A 17390-nucleotide genomic window follows, 5' to 3' on the forward strand; every position below is an offset into this window, starting at 1 on the left:
CTGAAAAGTTCCTTTGAGTTGCTGGAGTTGGCAAGCATCTTGTTTTGGGTGAAAGTCCTTTTGGTGGATCTGATGAGTTAATGGTGCCATATACCCAGGACCTGTACATCAAATAATTCTAGTGAGCTGCAGCAGTGATTGTGCCACCCACTTTCAAGCCAGTCTCAGGCTTGCCACTGCAGTGCCTGTGTGTACAGTTTACTGCCACTTCAAGTTGCCTGATTGTCAAGCCTTAAACTCCCCTATTATTATTTATTTCACCCCCAGTAACAGTGCGACCATTAGGGCACTGAGGCGTTGCCCCACTAATATTTTGAGGCCATATTCAGAGTCGCATCGCACACCATCACTAAACTTAATTTGGAATTAATCCTGGCCGGTCGGCCACCGTGCCATGCCCGAGGCAGTCAGGAGTCAGGTTTTACTGCGATTCATCACAATGATCGCAGGCAAGGGTGGTGTAGTGCACAGCAGCAAGAGTGCGCATGTGCGTGCGATTTTGGGCTCATAATTTTCCAACTAGCACAAACATGCGCACTAGGCTGCACATAAGGAGAGCGAGGATTGTTTCATTTCGCAACCCCAAGTCTCCTAATGAGCGGCGAGTGTCCCTACTCAAGCCAATCCTGGCAATGCTGGAGCAGTATCTGGATTGGCTGAGAGGAAAGCATCTACCAGGCCTTTCTGCAGTCTTAGTATTAGGCTCCACTTATGAGTGGCGCTATAGTGTATGACTTATCACTGTCATGGTTTATATTGTGACGCCATGCAGTGATTGGCCATGTTTACATTGCTGGGCTTTGTTGCCTGTCAGTCCCTCCCCCTAAGGTTGGGAGCGGGCATGAATATGACATCTGAGCAGGCCACCACACCTCGGGGCATATTATCAAGCGGGTGCGATAATTATCACTGACCGCGCTTGCCACACATTTTCCTATCACCGGCTATCACTGGAACTTATCGCTATCGCTATGTTAGCACTGTATTAACAACGCTTAGCGCTATGGTGATAAATATTCCAGCGATAGCATGGATATCACAGTTTTCCTTGGAACGCTGGTTTTCCAGTGATGTTCCATGGAAAACGGCGATATCCTTGATGATAGGGCCTGTGATCTTAGCCACACAATCCACCTCCCATGTTAGGTATGCCTTAGTTTGGAATTTAACAGACGTAAAATTCCAGCGTTAAGGCCCAGTTAGAACGAAAAAAATCAGCACTAAACCGGACGGGGCTTCATTGTAAATACAACGAAGCACCGTTATCAATATTTTATAGTGTCGTTGTAAGGGGCACGCCTACCTTGCATGTCATTAGCGATGTGAGGCGAGGCGATAGGAAACCCGGTGCTAAGGCAAGGAAACACACGCTAGCATGTCCTTGTTAATAAAGCAATAAAATGATCGACGCTTCTCGCTAAAGCGCAATAATGTTATCGCCAGCCCTTGATAATATGCCTCCTTGTGTTCAGTGCTACTGCCTGTGCTCAGGTGTATATTTGTCTCTGCTCCTGACCACCGCAGGCCTCACCCTTGATTTGATTGAATCAATCGATCAGTCATGAGGAACTGCGAAGAACTGATCAAGTAGACTAGAGTGAGATCAGAAATTCAGGCAGTGAGTACTGACAGTCTGAGCTGAGCATAATGCATATTCGATAGGCCATATTTTGCTTTCATTAGATATGGCCTAATAAGGCATGGGCAGGGACTAGAGTCTCTCGGGGAGGGCTTGAGCCACTCTTTAGGGATGAAAACACTTGAAGAGAACTTCTAAAACTTGTCACTTGGGCTAGCCTTGAAGACAAGATCTGCATCTGCTGCCTCTGCTTAGATGTACAAAAGGGAGTGGTGATGGACGGAGCATCAGAACCAATCAAACACTCACACCCAGTCAAAAGATCTGGGTTTGATCCATTACCGTTCTTTAGCCCACTCTATCACCCCAGTTCAGACATGGCTATATGCAAATCAGTCTGACCCTGAGCCTCATGGGAACAGTCCAGCCCGAACTGCCAAGCCATGCCTTCCCTGGACCGGAAACAAGCTTCCGAGGACTGGTTTCTGGCATTCCAGCCATCTTCGGCCCGGCTTGCTTGAATCCAGTGGCAAAGTGAGCAAGGGATTCACGTCTGAGCATACCCTGCCACACTTATGTCGGCCAAAGGGGTACAAAAGGGGGTGGTGATGGACGGAGCATCAGAACCAATCAAACACTCACACCCAGTCAAAAGATCTGGGTTTGATCCATCACCGTTCCTTAGCCCACTCTGCCACCCCAGTTCAGACATGCTATATGCAAATCAGTCAAATCCTGTGCCTCATGGGAACAGTCCAGCCTGAACTGCCAAGCCATGCCTTCCCTGGACCGGAAACAAGCTTCCGAGGACCAGTTTCTGGCATTCCAGCCGTCTTCAGTCCGGCTTGCTTGAACCCAGTGGCAAAGTGAGCAAGGGACTCACGTCTGAGCATACCCTGCCACACTTATGGCGGCCAAAGGGGTACAAAAGGGGGTGGTGATGGACGGAGCATCAGAACCAATCAAACACTCACACCCAGTCAAAAGATCTGGGTTTGATCCATCACCGTTCTTTAGCCCACTCTGCCACCCCAGTTCAGACATGGCTATATGCAAATCAGTCTGACCCTGTGCCTCATGGGAACAGTCCAGCCCGAACTGCCAAGCCATGCCTTCCCTGGACCGGAAACAAGCTTCTGAGGACCGGTTTCTGGCATTCCAGCCGTCTTCAGTCCGGCTTGCTTGAATCCAGTGGCAAAGTGAGCAAGGGACTCACGTCTGAGCATACCCTGCCACACTTATGGCGGCCAAAGGGGTACAAAAGGGGGTGGTGATGGACGGAGCATCAGAACCAATCAAACACTCACACCCAGTCAAAAGATCTGGGTTTGATCCATCACCGTTCTATCGCCCACTCTACCACCCCAGTTCAGACATGGCTATATGCAAATCAGTCTGACCCTGTGCCTCATGGGAACAGTCCAGCCCGAACTGCCAAGCCATGCCTTCCCTGGACCGGAAACAAGCTTCCGAGGACTGCTTTCTGGAATTCCAGCTGTCTTCAGCCCGGCTTGCTTGAATCCAGTGGCAAAGTGAGCAAGGGACTCAAGTCTGAGCATACCCTGCCACACTTATGTCGGCCAAAGGGGTACAAAAGGTGATGGACAGAGCATCAGAACCAATCAAACACTCACACCCAGTCAAAAGAACTGGGTTTGATCCATCACCGTTCTTTAACCCACTCTGCCATCCCAGTTAAGACATGGCTATATGCAAATCAGTCTGACCCTGTGCCTCATGGGAACAGTCCAGCCCGAACTGCCAAGTCATGCCTTCCCTGGACCGGAAACAAGCTTCCGAGGACCGGTTTCTGGCATTCCAGCCGTCTTCAGTCCGGCTTGCTTGAATCCAGTGGCAAAGTGAGCAAGGGACTCACATCTGAGCATACCCTGCCACACTTATGGCGGCCAAAGGGGTACAAAAGGGGGTGGTGATGGACGGAGCATCAGAACCAATCAAACACTCACACCCAGTCAAAAGATCTGGGTTTGGAGGAGCCTAGCTCGCGACCGAGATGGCCGCGCTTTAGCTCGGCTCTGTTCGCCCGCCTGTATTTTCACATTTATCCTGCTGTTATCCTGCCCCGGGAAGCCCTCTTTGCTGTGTGGTAGTGCTACGAAGCCCTGCAGGCACTTACCTCTTGTTCCGGTGGTCCTGGCTGCTGTGGATCCGGTGCGGTGCCCACGATAATCTTGGGGAGTCGGAGGCGGACTGGCCTGGATCTTCTTGCTGGCTCCCGGCCCGGACGGAGCCCGCGGTGCTGCCCTTCGGGGCGCGGTGGAGGTGGTCGGAAGGCCGTTGTTCGTGTGGGCCGGAGGTCCTTCCTGGCTGATTCCCGTGGGGAGGAGGCCTTTGGTGGAGGCGCTGCCTTCCATTGCCGGAGCTCCTCGTGTATCCGGCTTGCTCCCCCTTTGTTCTCCGGTCCGGCCATTTTGATTTTGCCGCCCGGACTCGGAGAACGGGACCGGCGGCGTTGGGTGGCTGGTGAGGTCCCTTTCTTCTGGTGGCCCCCCTTCCTGCCCGGGGTGCTCTGCCGCTGGTCGGCGCGACTACACTTGCTTTGCCGTCGTTCCGGCGGAGGTTGGCGGCCGCGCGGCCTTGTTGGGCTCTCAAATGGCGAACGGCCCCAATTGTCTTGGCCGGGCCTGGACGAGCGCTGGAGGCCCGCCGCATGGCCCGGGTGACGAATACTGTAAAGGTTTTCCTACACTTAAAGAGGTCCTGGATGCCCTGCTCTCCTGGCGACTCTTGGTGGCCGCGCCTGTCATTACTTCGGAGATGGTTCCTCGTTACGGGCCTCCCGGGCCCCCACGGCCGGATGTGGCTTCGCCGTTGCGGGGTGCGGCTGGAATTATCCTGGCAGATTTGGCTCCGGCTACGACCGCGTCCGTGGGTGTGCGGAACTTGATGGTGCCTCCTCCTCCGGCTTTGCCTCCTTTGCCTCTGGCCCGGGAACTGGATTTTGCTCGGCCTGACCTTCATGACTCTCCCGGTTCCTTTTTGCCGCCGCTGCCCGGCGATCTCTCCTGTGCTGGCCCAGATGGGTCGGTTTCTTTGGACATATCCTTGGACCTGTGCCTGCTTCGTTTGCTACACTTTGTGACTTTCCTGGATCTTCCGTGTTGTCCTTCACGTGTATTTTCTGGACTGCCGTTGGATTTTCCTGCTGTCTGCCTTCTGTTCTTCGTGGCCTGGACCTCGCTGGACCGGACTGTTCCCACTTTGGACAAACAGGGACAGGGCTGATGTGCACTGGCATCTGCGTGCGGTAGTCTTGTACTGGTTTGGATGGTCAACGTGTCCTGGTATGGTTATGTGTGACTGTTTGGTGCTCTTGGACTGTAACCTGATAATCTTTGGCTTCCCGGGGTCTCGGACCTTCGACTCAGGCGGGTGGCCGGGTGCGTTTCCTCCTGTTTCCCGGCCCTCCCCCGTGTATGTGTATGTATGTGTCTCCCATCCCGTGTTCCCTTCCCTTGCCCTTCCCGTTTTTGTCTTCTGTTTCCGACTTCACTTTGCTCCGCTATATTTCGGGTTCTAATTAGGGCGACAGGCACGCTGCGGGGGGGTAGGCCGTAGCCTTCTGCAGGGGTGCAGGGTGGGCTTAGGGGTGGGTGGGGGGGGTCTGTCTCTATTGGGGGGTCTTTTTCCCCCCTTATTTCTTCCTTTTTTGTTCTATGGCTCTTGTGTATTCACCTTTTCGGGACTCTGTCTCCTCATGTGTCCCCCTGGGGAGTTTCTGTGGCGTTCGTATTCCGGTGGGTGTCTGATTGTGGCCCGCTGGTTATTTTGGTATCGACTTTTTGGTATATCACTTGCCGGGTCATGTTGTTCTGTCTTATCTCCTGGGGGTGCGTGATTGGGTGGGAGTCCCTTCTTTTGTCCCCTTTTTCCCTCTTCCCCTTCCTCCTTTGTGGGGGTCTCTTTATTTCCGTTGGGGTGCGTATCGTATTGTATTTTGCAATTGGGGCCTTTTTGGTTCTGTCTCCTCAATTTGGGTGGGGGCGGTGACGGGTGACCGCGGTTTGACTGATGCCATTGTAGCTTCTTTGTACTCCGATTATGTGTATATTCTTTGGTAGCTATGTTTGTATGGCTTATTGTTTCATCCTGTGTTTATAAAATGGCGGCTTGCCGCGGCCCCTCCCTTGTTGTTTCTTCCACGGCCCGTTTTTCTTCTGTTCCCCCGCCCCGTATTAGAAAATTAACCTTTTGTTATCCTGTTTGTGCTGATTGCTCGATGGCCTTTGTGGTTTCTCCTGTGCTCCTGGTGCCATATCCTGTGAGGAACCTATTCTCCTTTGCTACGTTTTTTACCGTGTGGTGGCCAGCCCGTGGGGTTGTAGGCCCGTATTTGTGAGCTTTCTTTGTACAATAAAGGTTTTAAAAAAAAAAAAAAAAAAAAAAAAAAGATCTGGGTTTGATCCATTACTGTTCTTTAGCCCACTCTGCCACCCCTTTTCAGACATGGCTATATGCAAATCAGTCTGACTCTGTGCCTCATGGGAACAGTCCAGCCCAAACTGCCAAGCCATGCCTTCCCTGGACCAGAAACAAGCTTCCGAGGACCGGTTTCTGGCATTCCAGCCGTCTTCAGCCCGGCTTGCTTGAATCCAGAGGCAAAGTGAGCAAGGGACTCACGTCTGAGCATACCCCGCCACACTTATGGCGGCCAAAGGGGTACAAAAGGGGGTGGTGATGGACTGAGCATCAGAACCAATCAAACACTCACACCCAGTCAAAAGATCTGGGTTTGATCCATCACCGTTCTTTAGCCCACTCTGCCACCCCAGTTCAGACATGGCTATATGCAAATCAGTCTGACCCTGTGCCTCATGGGAACAGTCCAGCCCGAACTGCCAAGCCATGGCTTCCCTGGACCGGAAACAAGCTTCCTAGGAACGGTGTCTGTCATTCCAGCCGTCTTCAGCCCGGCTTGCTTGAATCCAGTGGCAAAGTGAGCAAGGGACTCACGTCTGAGCATAACCTGCCACACTTATGGCGGCCAAAGGGGTAGAAAAGGGGGTGGTGATGGACGGATCATCAGAACCAATCAAACACTCACACCCAGTCAAAAGATCTGGGTTTGATCCATCACCCTTCTTTAGCCCACTCTACCACCCCAGTTCAGACATGGCTATATGCAAATCAGTCAGACCCTGTGCCTCATGGGAACAGTCCAGCCCGAACTGCCAAGCCATGCCTTCCCGGGACCGGAAACAAGCTTCCGAGGACCGGTTTCTGGCATTCCAGCCGTCTTCAGCCCGGCTTGCTTGAATCCAGTGGCAAAGTGAGCAAGGGACTCACGTCTGAGCATACCCTGCCACACTTATGGCGGCCAAAGGGGTACAAAAGGGGGTGGTGATGGACGGAGCATCAGAACCAATCAAACACTCACACCCAGTCAAAAGATCTGGGTTTGATCCATCACCGTTCTTTAGCCCACTCTGCCACCCCAGTTCAGACATGGCTATATGCAAATCAGTCTGACTCTGTGCCTCATGGGAACAGTCCAGCCCGAACTGCCAAGCCATGCCTTCCCTGGACCGGAAACAAGCTTCCGAGGACCGGTTTCTGGCATTCCAGCCGTCTTCAGCCCGGCTTGCTTGAATCCAGCGGCAAAGTGAGCAAGGGACTCACGTCTGAGCATACCCTGCCACACTAATGGCTGCCAAAGGGGTACAAAAGGGGGTGGTGATGGACAGAGCCTCAGAACCAATCAAACACTCACACCCAGTCAAAAGATCTGGGTTTGATCCATCACCTGGCTGATGAGGATTATGAATCCGAAACCGGTCCCAGGATACTTGTTTCCGGTCCAGGGAAGACATGGCTTGGCAGTTCGGGCTGGACTGTTCCCATGAGGCACAGGGTCAGACTGATTTGCATATAGCCATGTCTGAACTGGGGTGGCAGAGTGGGCTAAAGAACGGTGATGGCTCAAACCCAGATCTTTTGACTGGGTGTGAGTGTTTGATTGGTTCTGATGCTCCGTCCATCACCACCCCCTTTTGTACCCCTTTGGCCGCCATAAGTGTGGCGGGGTATGCTCAGACGTGAGTCCCTTGCTCAGGTTGTTAGTAAATGACAACTTTTTTAATTGTATGTAATTGAATGTAATTGAATGTATTTTTGATATTTCCTTTAACTGTATATTTCTGATATAATTTGTGTCTCCTGAAGAAGGCGTTTGCAATAACGCCAAAACGCGCGTCGAGAAAGTATTGCTTGCAACTTGTTAATCCTTTTTTTAAATATACGTGATTATATTTTTTATGATAATTGTATAAATTATGTCCCCATGGTCTTTGTGATTATTTTTTAAGTAACATTTATGTATGTAATGTATGTGTTTTTTATTTGAATACCTATTAAAAGGAACAAAGTTTTTATATCTGAAAAAATTTATTTTTTGCATCTTTTCATGTCAATAACCTTCCCTTTTGCTTGTTAGAATTGTGCTACTATTCACACACATCCCATGAGGCACAGGGGCAGACTGATTTGCATATGGCCATGTCTGATCTGGGGTGGCTGAGTGGGCTAAAGAATGGTGATGGATTAAACCCAGATCAGTTGACTGGGGGTGAGTGTTTGATTTGCTCAAACGCTCCGTCCATCACCCCCTTTTGTATCGCTTTGTTCACCCTAAGTGTGGCAGGGTATGCTCTGACGTGAGTCCCTTGCTCACTTGGCCACTGGATTCAAGATAGCCTGGCTGATGAGGATTATGAAGCCGAAACCGGTCCCAGGATACTTGTTTCCGGTCCAGGGAAGACATGGCTTGGCAGTTCGGGCTGGACTGTTCCCATGAGGCACAGGGTCAGACTGATTGGCATATGGCAATGTCTGAACTGGGGTGGCTGAGTGGGCTAAAGAATGGTGTTGAATTAAACCCAGATCAGTTGACTGGGGGTGAATGTTTGATTTGCTCAAACGCTCCGTCCATCACCCCCTTTTGTATCGCTTTGTTCACCCTAAGTGTGGCAGGGTATGCTCAGACGTGAGTCCCTTGCTCACTTGGCCACTGGATTCAAGCTAGCCTGGCTGATTAGAATTATGAATCCGAAACGGTCCCAGGATACTTGTTTCCGGTCCAGGGAAGACATGGCTTGGCAGTTCGGGCTGGACTGTTCCCATGAGGCACAGGGTCAGACTGATTTGCATATGGCCATGTCTGAACTGGGGTGGCTGAGTGGGCTAAAGAATGGTGATGGATTAAACCCAGATCAGTTGACTGGGGGTGAGTGTTTGATTTGCTCAAACGCTCCGTCCATCACCCCCTTTTGTATCGCTTTGTTCGCCCTAAGTGTGGCAGGGTATGCTCAGACGTGAGTCCCTTGCTCACTTGGCCACTGGATTCAAGATAGCCTGGCTGATGAGGATTATGAATCCGAAACCGGTCCCAGGATACTTGTTTCCGGTCCAGGGAAGACATGGCTTGGCAGTTTGGGCTGGACTGTTCCCATGAGGCACAGGGTCAGACTGATTTGCATATGGCCATGTCTGAACTGGGGTGGCTGAGTGGGCTAAAGAATGGTGATGGATTAAACCCATATCAGTTGACTGAGGGTGAGTGTTTGATTTGCTCAAACGCTCCATCCATCACCCCCTTTTGTATCGCTTTGTTTGCCCTAAGTGTGGCAGGGTATGCTCAGACGTGAATCCCTTGCTCACTTGGCCACTGGATTCAAGATAGCCTGGCTGATGAGGATTATGAATACGAAACCGGTCCCAGGATACTCGTTTCTGGTCCAGGGAAGACATGGCTTGGCAGTTCGGGCTGGACTGTTCCCATGAGGCACAGGGTCAGACTGATTTGCATATGGCAATGTCTGAACTGGGGTGGCTGAGTGGGCTAAAGAATGGTGATGGATTAAACCCAGATCAGTTGACTGGGGGTGAGTGTTTGATTTGCTCAAACGCTCCGTCCATCACCCCCTTTTGTATCGCTTTGTTCACCCTAAGTGTGGCAGGGTATGCTCAGACGTGAGTCCCTTGCTCACTTGGCCACTGGATTCAAGATAGCCTGGCTGATGAGGATTATGAATCCGAAACTGGTCCCAGGATACTTGTTTCCGGTCCAGGGAAGACATGGCTTGGCAGTTCGGGCTGGACAGTTCCCATGAGGCACAGGGTCAGACTGATTGGCATATGGCCATGTCTGAACTGGGGTGGCTGAGTGGGCTAAAGAATGGTGATGGATTAAACCCATATCAGTTGATTGGGGTGAGTGTTTGATTTGCTCAAACGCTCCGTCCATCACCCCCTTTTGTATCGCTTTGTTCGCCCTAAGTGTGGCAGGGTATGCTCAGACGTGAGTCCCTTGCTCACTTGGCCACTGGATTCAAGATAGTCTGGCTGATGAGGATTATGAATCCGAAACCGGTCCCAGGATACTTGTTTCCGGTCCAGGGAAGACATGGCTTGGCAGTTCGGGCTGGACTGTTCCCATGAGGCACAGGGTCAGACTGATTTGCATATGGCAATGTCTGAACTGGGGTGGCTGAGTGGGCTAAAGAATGGTGATGGATTAAACCCAGATCAGTTGACTGGGGGTGAGTGTTTTATTTGCTCAAACGCTCCGTCCATCACCCCCTTTTGTATCGCTTTGTTCGCCCTAAATGTGGCAGGGTATGCTCAGACGTGAGTCTCTTGCTCACTTGGCCACTGGATTCAAGATAGCCTGGCTGATGAGGATTATGAAGCCGAAACTGGTCCCAGGATACTGGTTTCCGGTCCAGGGAAGACATGGCTTGGCAGTTCCGGCTGGACTGTTCCCTTGAGGCACAGAGTCAGACTGATTTGCATATGGCCATGTCTGAACTGGGGTGGCTGAGTGGGCTAAAGAATGGTGATGGATTAAACCCAGATCAGTTGACTGGGGGTGAGTGTTTGATTTGCTCAAACGCTCCGTCCATCACCCCCTTTTGTATCGCTTTGTTCGCCCTAAGTGTGGCAGGGTATGCTCAGACGTGAGTCCCTTGCTCACTTGGCCACTGGATTCAAGATAGCCTGGCTGATGAGGATTATGAAGCCGAAACCGGTCCCAGGATACTTGTTTCCGGTCCAGGGAAGACATGGCATGGCAGTTCGGGCTGGACTGTTCCCATGAGGCACAGGGTCAGACTGATTTGCATATGGCCATGTCTGAACTGGGGTGGCTGAGTGGGCTAAAGAATGGTGATGGATTAAACCCAGATCAGTTGACTGGGGGTGAGTGTTTGATTTGCTCAAACGCTCCGTCCATCGCCCCCTTTTGTATCGCCTCTGCTTAGATAGCAGTCACTGCTGCCAGGGAGCAGGAAGCCCTGTCTCGTTTTGTCTCCCCTCATGCGCAGCGCCCTATCAGTGCAGAGGTGGCGTGGAGATTAAAATAAATACTGGCAATAAAGGAGTCACCTCAGAAAGGTGGGGAGGTGGCTCCTTTATTGCCAGTATTTATTCATCTGACCGTGAGACGCATGCAGGAGGTCAGGTTGTTAAATATTGCAGGGATTGGTTAGCATGAGCTGAAAGCCATTTTGTATTTGGCAGCCATTTTAGTAAGCAATGTGCTCGTCATGTGCTGTTTCCCTCTTCAGAGCCTTTCACGTGCTCAGAAGGGCCTAGCTAGTCGAATGCACCTGCTCTTCCTTTACAACTGTCAGGCTATTTTTGCTGCTGTATGGAGAAGTAACTCTCCTCCCACTCTGTTGAGCAAGCAGATCTTGCATGCTTACATGTGTCAGGACTGCCCCTTGGTCTTATGCTGACTAGGTAACCCTAAGCATATATAAGGCCCCAGTTGTCTGTACTCCATTAGACTGCCTCATTCAGTTGCTAAGGCTTCTGTGTGAAGTAGTCTCCCTCATCTGAGGTGAATAAATGCATTCTTTTTATATTTCAGCTTCTGTGCCAATTTCCTCTTTATTAGTTTGAAAGGACCAAGTATCAGTGAGACCCCTGAGAAGGTTTCTATGTTCTTCCAGGTGCCGCAGTCTGTCGGAAGCAACCAGCCCTATCGTGCAATTAAGCGTTGCAGCAGGTAAGAGGCATAAGAAATGTTATGTCATCCGTATCCGTAGCGCCTTCAATAACTACTGTGTCACCGTGGCACAGTTGGCACTTTCACAAACAATTTACCGTTAGCTTGCAGGTCTGGGCTTTCCATAGGACTGAGAGGATGGTATCATTCCTATATACCAATATTTGTGCCTGACCTGCTCCATTAGCCATATAAATGTCTCTAAAGCTGCCCGCCTTCTTTGCTAAAATTTGTTAAAAAATCGAAGTAAAGACAGTGAATGTGTAATGTAAATGTAAATGTACAGGAATTTATATAGCGCAAATCACCAAGCAGTTTCTAAGCGCTTGCTTAGGGAACCCGTCCTGGTATTCCCCTGTGAGATAACCCCAGCAGGGTATCCGCAAGGTGAAAGCCAGGCATCAGCCGCGAGGGGCCGTTGTGGAGATTAAGCAAGCTATTGCCCAGAGTCGCAGAGTGTGAGCCCGTGAATCAAGTAGGCACCGGAGCGAGAATTGTCGAGTCCATGGACATTTTAGGACTCAAGACCCCGCCGAGCCGGGAATTGAACCCTGGTCCCGGGCTGACCTCTGCTTCCAGGTCTGCCTCCTCTAACCAGTGAGCCACACTTCTCCACCTGTACTGGCAAGCTGTTCAGATTTAACATGAGATATTGACTGTATAGCAAAATGTACCCAGTACAAAGAAGGCGGGTGGGACAGAAAGCTTAGAGACCCCGATGTAGTGTAGTTCCTATGTTCCCAACAGGCTCTGCACATTGGAATAGTGTATCCTGTAGTTTAGACGTAGGACTGAAGTCAACTAGGTCTCTACCGAATATACAAACCTTAATTGTGTGTGTGCCAGCTAGCTCAGATGTCACTAGAAACTTTCTCGAATAAACAAGAAGGGATTAGTTTCTGACAACCGCTTAAAACATGACAACTTTGTTCCCCAAGAATAAGAAATATATCTCTAGACTTGTGGAAACAATAGACAGTTGTTTCACTCAGTCAATCGTGCATGCTTCGTTTCACCAGAGGTGCAGAAAAAAAATAGAGAGACGGACGTTTTCAATAAAAAGGGTATTTATTGAACAGTCTTCTTTCTCAAGCATAAGAAATGGACTGCTGCAATCGTAATACTTGCTGTAAAGTACAGAGCATATAATACGAAGAGTATTATAAAATAGTACTATAAAAGCATGATATGGTTTCTAAGCCAGAAGATACCTAAAATGCATAAAATACATACAGTGAGAAATAATGACTAAAAGTACTCAACTGGTGCTTTTAAAATACGCCTACCCGGTGTACCTAACCTAGGTCTAGTACAAGGGAAGAAGTAAGTGAGGTGTAGCCTAGTTTTAGTATTAGTTGCCAAGAATCTATTCCAAGAATTCTCTTAGGGTCTTATCAGCTCCGTACCTTGGTTTTAGAATGTAGGAGGTCTTGTATCTCTCTCTCAGGACTCGATTTCCCAGCAACCTGCAAGGGTAGCCTGGAAACACTGGAGCTGGATTTCTCGGCAGGAGAAAGTACAGCGTCTCTCAGTGTGTCAGCTGGAGGGTCAGCTTCCTTCGGCACTTGCTATAGCAGGGCTCGTCGGGCAAGTAGATAGTGGAACCTCTCCAAACCACTGTGTGTTTGTTTGGACAAGTACGGGCATATTTATAGCTTGAAGGTGCCGAGTTTGACGTAAAATTGGACATAATAACGTCATCAGAGACTTAATTCTCTGAAAACTCCATGATTTCTTGGATAACTTAATATTCATGCAGGGGGAAGTTCCCGACTGCTGAAGGCGGGTTTTTCCAAGAAATCGCTGTAGATTTTCGTAACTAGTGGAAGTAGCCAAGCCGTATTAAGACTACTTGAGCTATGTCTTAATATGGTTGTGATTTCTATGCCTATATAAGGATACGGTATTTTATACCTATAATAAGGGCATGAATCGAGAAAATTACACTAGGGTCCTAAAACGCTATACAACACCCACTCCGCGTATTATGTCTAATATTACTAAATATATAAGCATAAGAAACATAACTAAAGCATGTGTTCATAATCCCACCCAAAATACATGAAATACATTAAAAATGGCTTATACACATACATGAGTATTTGTCTTATACGCATTGTACAAGCAATGGCTGTCATTAAAAAATGCTATCTAAATGAAATATGAAATGACAGTTATAAAATGGCTCTAAATTTACAGAAGAAAAGGGTCGAGACCATTCCATAGCATAATATATAAACAGTTAACGTTTTTATGAGAAAATGCCAAATATTTGTCTATAGGAAGTATCAAATGAATCTCTTGTTCTCTAAGAATAGTTCTACTTTAAGCAGATTACTTTGTGCCAAGTGAAAAAAGGGTCTATTCTGGGATGAAGAGAAAAAGTTTTCAAATGTAGATTGTAGAAACATAGAGTTCCCAAGTTAGAGTATTTGTTTTGAAAAACAAAAGCCGAATTTCAGAGTTCATGGAACGCTGTGTGCACGTTCAAAAGATATTCTCAGTGTCGGGAGAAAACATCAAATCATCTAAGCTGGCAAAGAAACCATCTACCATAGTTGGTGAAAGTGGAAATACTTCATCAAGTAGATCAAATGTGCATAGATGTGAAGCATCGCCGTCAGCGTCAGTCACATTAGCAATGTTTGATGTAGATGGTACCTGTGTGCCTGTTGTTCCACGTACCTCACCAAGAGCTGGATTCGCTGGTGAGATCTCAATGAATGCCGTCATCAGTATTGGCAGCCGTTGGGGGCAACACAATGCATGAGTCATTACCGGGCCTAGCTAGGGGTCAACATCCGTTGGCAGTGCTGATGGAAGTGTAAGACAGATGTCTAACACGCATTCTTCTCCGCAAAGCAGGCATCGTAGAACAGGTAAGATGCAATCTTGCCAGATTGGTCTGAATGAAAGGAACCAAGTGGTATTCAGATCTCTTAAACGAGCCAAGCCAAGAATCTGTGTAGTTCTGTCACAATACCTCATGGCTAGGAGAGCTTGTTCCATGGTAATCTGGGTATCGTTGGTGACTGGACTTGCCATATCGGAGTAGGAGAAATAAAAATAGAATTCCTGCTACGAGTCCCAAAATAAGAGGCAGACACCCGAACACAGAGTGCACGAAATTTGGAAAAATGCAGAGGACTGCTTCACATGGTGTTAACAGTCCTGAAAAGATTGTCTTAAATACATGTGTGATGCCACTGGTATCAGATATGTTTAAGATTTGACCTAACATTTCTGCCAATTGTACTGGGCAGTTTGTTGATAATAATGCATGTATCTCTGCAGAAGTCCTTGCAACTTGCAGATCATACGTTTCTCTAGACGAGGTCAGTGGCACAGTTTTTTGTAAAAGAATGACTTTCATTCTGCTTAAAGTATCAATTTGTACAGAAGAGATATTCAGTGAAGGCCATAACGCCGTCTCCCTGTCTGTAGTAGTCTTTGGATACAATACTTGCATACAACAAGTGACCCTGGCTAACACACTAACCAGATAGGCTCTTCCTGGCAACAGGTCACAACAGCTGTGATCGTTTAGAATAACGTAGCTACAATTGGAAAGCTGCCTAAAAATTGGTTATAACACGGCCGCTGGAGTACCTTGCATGTGGCAAGAAAGGTTATTTAAAGAACCTTCGCAGGCTCCATGTAAATTAACCCCTCCCATGCTGGTGACGAGCCCCAGCCGTCACGCCCCGCGGTGGGCGTGTGCGGATGAAGGCTGGGGTTGGTCACGGCCCCGCCCTGTTCTTTTGTTTACCGCACAGCGGAAAAATTGTGGCCGCAGCGAAGGGGTTAATACCTTTACATAAAAGAGTACCGCTTAGTGAGTTTTTACAGTTCTTTGTTCTAAGAAATACCTCCTTTCCCCACTCCAACATTTGTGTGTATATGGTAAATTCCAGATCGACTTAATGTATCCTTTACCCAACCTTTCATACAGGCCAGCTGGTATGTGCTGTAGACAATACTGAAATTGGAAAATTGTCACTGGTTTTGAGATGGTGCCATGTATTATCCAGTCAATGACAGGTTTCTCAGAAACTGTCAATGGTAATCTTTCCAGTTTTTCAATGCTCAGCACCGTATAGTCTGCTCCTCTTTGTGCCAAAGAGATTTGTTTATCTGTAAGGTTAAGGACAGTAAACAATGACGTGGTATTGATTAGACGCCATGGCACATAGCCTGAACGGAGATTTTGCAACGTCCAGCCTAGTAGCATTATAGAAAGCAATTGTTCTATTATGTCAATGGCAGATGATAGAATGCTGTCCAAAGAATAAATTCTGGAGGACAGAGTCATTAACCCATTGTCCATTTCTCTAAATTAATATGATTGCGTTATTTTCCAAGCTTCGTTGTACGCAGCATATATAAAAGCGTATCTGAAATGTTTTTGTCGTTGTTTACGAGGCCCAAGTAAGAAGTCCGCAAGTCAACGTCTTCTTTAAGTAAAGTTAAGTGTTGTTTAATTTCTGGGAGTGTGGATTTCTGTAGCCAATCAATGCATAATTTTTCTACACTGTATGCGGTGACTATCCCTGGATGTTGTATCTGGGAGGACCTTGGATCTGGCCTATTCATTTTGAACCCCTGTGTTTTGTTCAGCAATCTATTTTGACAGTTATTTGTGTCTATGGGCTAGATTAAATCAGGATTGATTCTGTTGTGTTTTAAAATCTGTTTTACGTCTCATCTGCAGTGCCATTACTGTCAGGTGTGGCCTTAGGTATGGACCGTCTGTTTAAATCTTTTATTTTAGCTAAGCCAAGACATGATGTTTGTTGAACGGTGTTGGTCAAAAATATGATTTGTTCTGGTATAATGCAGGCTCTGAACAAGGCTTCTGAACCCTGCACCTGCGATTCTTTTGTGCCCCAGACAGTTTTTGTTTCAATGTTGTCTTTCCAAAAGTTAAAACCTAATGTAGACAGTTGAGCATAAAAGTTTGCAGAATAAATTTGTTTAGTATTGGTCAACATGGTTTTCATTCCTGTCTTATTTATATTTTTAAAATAAAATATTCTGAATTTGTCACATTAAAACCTGTAAAGTATGGAAATTTCTCATAAAATGTTTTAGAGCTGCCTTTTGGTGGCGTTGAACAATGTTCCCATTGATTATAAATAAAAACATTTCTAGGATTAACAGATTTGTGCAAATAATGGTGACCAAAGTGATTGTAACAATACAGTTCCTCATACCTTGATGAACCTTCTCAGTGTTCAAGTTTTTTAAATGTTGCTGACATTTCTAAGCCTAACATCATAATATTAACAGTTTCAAAGTCCCAATCATCTGAAAAGGTGCTTGATGAAACAAAATCACTTAAAGAAACCTTGAACTGGTGTGGAATTTTCAACAGTTACACCGGGACCAAAATGTCATAGTCAGTTGAGTCCCATGCTATACCACCAGGTATAGGAACGGCTGTGATGTTCACTGATGACAGGTCTCTTCGCTCATGATGAGATGATTTGTAAGGTTCCAGGAGTAAGTTAATGTTCTTACTTACTGTGTCCATTGTACTGTATTTTCCATCTATCATTCGTCCCAAACTTAAAACCAGAATGAGCCAGATTAGTAGAAAAAATACACCTAATCCTATTCAAAATTCAACCCATGGCGAAACCAGATATGTTTTCTCAAGTTGATGAAAGAGTTCTGTTATTTTTTCTTTGAAAGTTTCATTAGCTGGCGTTGTTTCAGGTTCACTGGGATTCCCCAGAAAAGTTATCGAAGTTGATAAAATAGCCAGAGGCAGTTCTGTCAATA

Source organism: Lissotriton helveticus, chromosome 1_1 (genome assembly GCF_964261635.1).
Source record: "Lissotriton helveticus chromosome 1_1, aLisHel1.1, whole genome shotgun sequence".
Classification (NCBI taxonomy): Eukaryota; Metazoa; Chordata; class Amphibia; order Caudata; family Salamandridae; genus Lissotriton; species Lissotriton helveticus.